This window comes from Mycteria americana, chromosome Z, assembly GCF_035582795.1.
Source record: "Mycteria americana isolate JAX WOST 10 ecotype Jacksonville Zoo and Gardens chromosome Z, USCA_MyAme_1.0, whole genome shotgun sequence".
Taxonomy (NCBI): Eukaryota; Metazoa; Chordata; class Aves; order Ciconiiformes; family Ciconiidae; genus Mycteria; species Mycteria americana.
In genome coordinates this window covers 32,474,207-32,480,206 of record NC_134396.1, presented here as the reverse complement: position 1 = coordinate 32,480,206, position 6,000 = coordinate 32,474,207, and positions in this window count along the sequence as shown.

Here is a 6,000-nt window from a genome sequence, read left to right as displayed (position 1 = left end):
AGCTTGTTCTATGATATTTAAGCCTGCATTTATAGCAATGATTGCTGTTATATGAATTCAGCCTTTGTATTGTTACTATGAATATTCATCCTCTGAGAAGGATATCTTTTATAACTCCACCCCATCCCCTGAAAGTAACTTAACAATGAACTCTGACAGTATTTTACAGGTAGAGGTTTGTTTATATTCTCACCAGCTACAACTCAGATTTTTTCCAGATGAAAATGCCCTATGCAAACTTTTTCTTCTTATTCATTCTAGTCAAACGACATTTTTTCTCTAACATTCTCAGGTTACACTGTCTTAAGCAACAGCCTTGCCCAATGGCATTGCCTAACAGAGTTGGCAATCAACAGTGTTGTTTAACTTGTTCTTCTTAACTTCTGGCATGAAAGAAGGTTATACAGTCAGTCAATTGACTTCTCCTGTTAACATTAAAGATCCTTAATTATCCCAATATGGTACATTGGCATAAAGAACATATACAGATGTTATCAACTAATACGTTGCTGATTTGGAACAAAACTGTGATGCCAACAGTTCATATTAGAGCTTGTTACCACAGACAGCAAAGTTTTTTCTTGCTGTGGTTTGTAGATGTTATCACTATTTTCCTCTTGAAAATCAAAGTAAAAGCACATATTTCATACTATAAGCCACGGAGATACTGAAGCAAAGACAAGAATCTAGATTTAACTTTCCTTGGAAAATGATGCGCGTTTGTATGTTTATTTATAGACACAGCTATTACATTCATATTGGTTAGACTTGATATTCCATGGTATTCCCAACCTTTGCCTATTCATTAGTCAGCTGCCTGCCTGCCCCACTAATGGAGCGCTATTCATCTCCAAATCAGCCATGGCAATCTTCATTTAATTCTAATCTTTAGTAACACATTTAAATTTTAAGCATAATGCTTGAGAAGTATATTTGACATCTGAGAAAGAATTACTTTTACTAATATGTATGGAAGGGTTCAAATATGTTCATTACTATTAAGTAAGAGCAGATTGTTCCCTCATGATTTATGGACAAGATCTGCAAGCTGCATAGAAAAAGCCACAAATCTTCCTTATCTTTCCCTCACACAGCTTTTCAGCAGCCTGCTCCCTAAGGTGGGGCAAGGCAAATCATCCTGCTTTTATTATAGGCTTTGCATAACCGTTCATTTATTCTTTAACTACACACCCTTAAAAACACTCACAGAATCTGGCCTTCTGCTTTCACTTATCTAAACCCCTAAATGCATATGCGATAAAAGTCTCAAACTAAAAATGACTGTAGATGCTGAATATTTTAATTTTTGAGGCCCAAACTTGGTTACCTGCTAGCCCTCAAATATGGCCATCTCAGGGTATGTATCAAAAAAAAAAGAAGTTTGAACACTCACAATAGTATCTTGTAAGAGATATCCTATATAATAAAAATTATTTTAAGAGTAGAGGTGCAATTTAATGACAATTTTAAGATGTCACAGTTCAGATACATGTTATCGCTGTGGAAAATCTAGTAGATAAACCACAAAAGTTTGCAATATACACTTTTTATCCTTTTGTTGTGGCATTATGTTTTCTTCTTTGAGGCAGACTCCTCTAGTAAAATTACTTGCCTTGCAAATGATTTTTTTCAGCAAACAGGAGTTAAGATTTCAGGGAAGAAATAAGCATCAGGGACAGGAGAATTTGAGCAAAGGTTTAAGCTTTCAAAAAAATATTCCTAAATAAAATACATCACAGAAAGGGAAGTAGGACTAACTGCTCAACCCATTTTTTATCACTTATCTAATATCTTGTTAAATGTCCTTTTAGTTAGCATGTTTTTTGCTTAAAGTCCAACTGAAACCCCTTCCCCTTAAATTTAAGTTCATTGCTTCTTGTTTGGTTGTCCTACAACCAAATTGAAGACTTTTGAAGACTTCTGAACTCTTTCTTCTGAGAAAGAACTTCACGGTTCTTACATTACTAGACCACCAAATCCACCTTTCAGTCTATCACCAGAAGCCACTTTCATTAGCCCTTTGATCATTCCCTTGTACAATCTTTCTTGTTTGTTTTCTAACATTGTATTTCTTGAAATGACAGGCCTAAAGGGAGACCGTACATAAACATGAGCACACATGGTCACTTGCTGTTGCTGAAATAATACTCAATGACTTGTTGAGCTGTGGAAACGCAATCCTGTTTCTCTAAAAATTCACAAAATATTTGTAAATCCCAGAGTGGCTTTACTTAGAAGACCTTAATTTATCACACTTTTCTAAATGTTTATGAAAACATGTACAAAACTTTCCAACTAGTCGCTAGCATTTGAACATATGTTTTCCTAGGTTAGCAAGACAGCTTTTGAAAAACAATTAGCTATATTCAAAACTATCCTCACTCACTTGTGGATCTTTTTGCCACATAAACAACTTAGCTTTTTTAGTATGTCTTTCGTATCAGTGGGTTCTTTTTTTCCTTGACTTTCATTGACAGCTGAGAAGGTTAAAAATAGATGGTTATGCTCTTCACATTTTTCACTCAGCTTATTTAATATAATAGTGGCCTGGGTCCACCCTTCCACTCTCAACAACTGTGTGTCATAATATAACATACATGAAAAAAATTTTTTTTACTAAATAAACATTATGTCCTAAAAAATTACCTTCATCCATTGTAATAGGTCTGTTTCCCAGGGCCAGTGTTTCCACAGAGGTGAGAGTTATCTTCTGGTGTTTTCTGAGAGCCTCCCACACTGTGTACATAAATATTTAATCTGTAAAAATACAGGAGCTTCACTAGGCAACAGGATACCTGCAGAAAGTAAGATGGGAGATACGGATCAGGTTTATCCTCACCGTTTCCTGTGGCTAGCAATGTCTGTTTTGTGAGGAGACCAAAACTTACTAGATGAAACTCAAAGCAGTAGAAGATTTAACTATACCTGAAAAAAATACAGGCAAATGTTATACACCTGAAAGCACAAATACTCACAAGATTAGAAGGGTTTCAATAGAATATTTTACAAATGTCTGCACTTCCTTGTTTCAACTGAAAGAATGTGAAATATGATACTCTTGCTACATTTCCAGTAGTGGTGAAACTGGTAAAGATATAAAGGGTGTTTTATGCAATTTCAGCCCTAATTTCACATAAACTGAGTTATTAAATGCTTCCAGATGAAACTGTTACTACATTAGAGCAAAGTTTGCCCTGCTTTGGAGGATTGCTTCATGGAACTGTATTGCTGTCTCCCTTCTCTGCTAATTAAAGGTAAAACAACACATTTATCATTGCCAATACCATTATGCTGAGACTGGTCTCAGCTAATGAGACAGGCAGGTTGTTTTGAACTGTAGGTCAAATATGCTGTTCTCTTGGAATAACTCCAGGCACACAACTTGTGATATATTCCTATATTAATATGAACAATACAGCAGCAGGAACTGGGAGAAGCAAGTATGGTTCAGCAGTTGCAAAAGCAAATACAGAATAAACTGTTTGCAGGCTGATGTGATCTAGCTTAGGCAGGTGAGACCAGTGGCTCAGGATTTCTACTTCACTGCTATTGTTCTGCACCCCACCTTTATGTCAAAAAGGATTAAAAACAGGAGCTTGCCTTTAGATTGTAGTCCAAAAGGAAGGATTTTGGTATCACTAACTCAACAAGCAGTTTCATTGTGGGTTTATAGGAGGCAGCTTCATTGGGAATCTTATTCCAAATAATCCACAACTAATTAATTTGTATGACTAGTTTCTCCAGTGTTCTGTTTTGAATATGTTATAGCTTCACTGGGATGTGAAGAATATAGCATGATATGGGACCTGGATAAAAGGCTCCTCTGAAAAAGTACTTTCCTTATATAAAAGGAACTTTTTTGTAATTTTTCTTTTTACAAAACCAAAAATATAAAGGTGCACTTTTGTCTTTTTTTCCCCTCTTTTGCCTCTTGCTACAGGAAAAAAAAGAAGAAAGAATGGAAAAGGAGAAAAAGCAAGAGAAAAGCAACCATCTGTACAATTCAAGGAGTTTGATTTTAAAAAATTGCAATATTATAAAAATAAAAACGTTTTTGACGGATCATGTTTCCAAATTTTTTTACAGCAATAAAATAATGTATGACATCGAATTAGCACTACAACTACTGCTAAAAAAAGGAAACTGGCAAAACAGAAAGACTTGGCTCCAAGTTATATTTAACTATGGTACTTTGGGTTTCTACTTCCATTTTTTTAATATTCACTGTAGTGTTTCTTGCTTTGCTTAATATTTTAAGGGGCGTGTAGTAGTCCCAGTCCTGAACTAGAACCTACCTGTGCTAGCTATTAAACAAATACAATAAAACAGATTGGCTGTGCCACAGATATCTTAAGATAACTCCTTTCAGTACTTTTGTTCTGGCTGGTGTTCTTGCTAATCTTATGTTAGAAAGAATCTTTACATGACAAACTTTCTTCACATTTTTACTTAAAACACCCTTCAAAAAATCCCTTTAGTAATCAATTACAATGTATGTCTTTTTCTTAAATCACCATCATCTTGGGACTCACTATTCCGTTCTTGCTTCTGGTATTTTGTTATCAATAATATTTCATACATAATCATGAGAAGGTAAATTTCTAGCCAGGAATCTCATGTTCCTCTTTGTATACTCCCAGTCATTTTGATTCTCTTGAAAATCTTGTAGCAGCTCCAGAGATAAATAATTTATTGTAGTATAGAATTGGGCCACATTTGAAATGTCACATCTGCACCTTTCTCCTTTGAGGAAACTCAGACGCAAATCAAGCTCTGAGTTATGTACCTTTAGGCAGTTCTATAATGGGACAAATTACAACAAATACAAACATGCCTTGAAGTTTCTTCTCTTTGAAATAGAAACAAGCCCAAACCCTTTACAATTTCTCATGAATAACTATGACTCGCACCATGTCATCCATCGTGCTTTATGTGGTATTTCTTCCAAGCAGCAACAGCCTTGAAGCAACCCAGTCTAGAGTAAAATGGAAACACAAAAACAGGAGTTTTCCAGGTTTTTAGCTGGAAACACAACAAGAAATTGCTGTTCAACATCTGAATACAGAAGTCTGTAACAAATCTCCCAGATGCAAATTCTCTTGCTGAAAGTCAACAATGATCTTATATTTAAATTGAGGAGAAAACACATAAAATGGAGGAGGCCAGAAAAAGTACATCTTCAGATGGAATACTGCAGTTTAGATTGTTCTCTATCTTTGTAAAGGTTTGAGGGAAAAGCACATGAAGAGCTTCATTTTGTCTGAGATAAAGCTATTCTAATGTTCCATAGAAGCAAACCAGTTTTGCAGTCACTGACTAATTGTGAATTCTGTCTGTTCTGCACAGAAATTTGACTCCTAATTTGGCAGGTAAGCTACTCAGTGAAATAGTAACACCCAAGCTGACTTGGACAACTTTTCCTAATCACAATAATCTCCCATTAATAATGGGAACAGTTAGGGTAGGGTATTACAAGAGAAAATGGAATGTCTAGTTTCCTCAATTTTTTCTGACTGTTCTTATCACACCCTGAATGTAGACAATGAGCAAAACATAATTTATTGTTATTCATTTATTATGCCATTCCTGTTTCCGTGCGGTAGTGGCTATGCCACTCCGAACAGGTCTCAGCTTGACTGAAGTGATTCTGAAGCTTCAGAACATGATACTTGCTCCTTATTGTAGACAGGGAATAAGATATGCTGTATTGTTTTAACTTGGATGTTTATTGTCAATAGATCCACTCACCAGTATTCATTTCAACATACAGAAACAACCAAAGCCGCACAGTTTGTTAAGGAGATATTTGGAAATGTTTAATACATTAATTTTCTTTAAAGAAAAAAGAGAACCCAGAAATGGCAGTAGATGTAAAGCTACTTTGGAGAATCAAATCAATTTCAGAACGCCAAATAAGCTTTAAAACCCCAGATAGCTAAATTTAACCTATATTTTGCAACACCACAGGTGGTTCATCTGCTCATTAACTTTTTGCTAGTT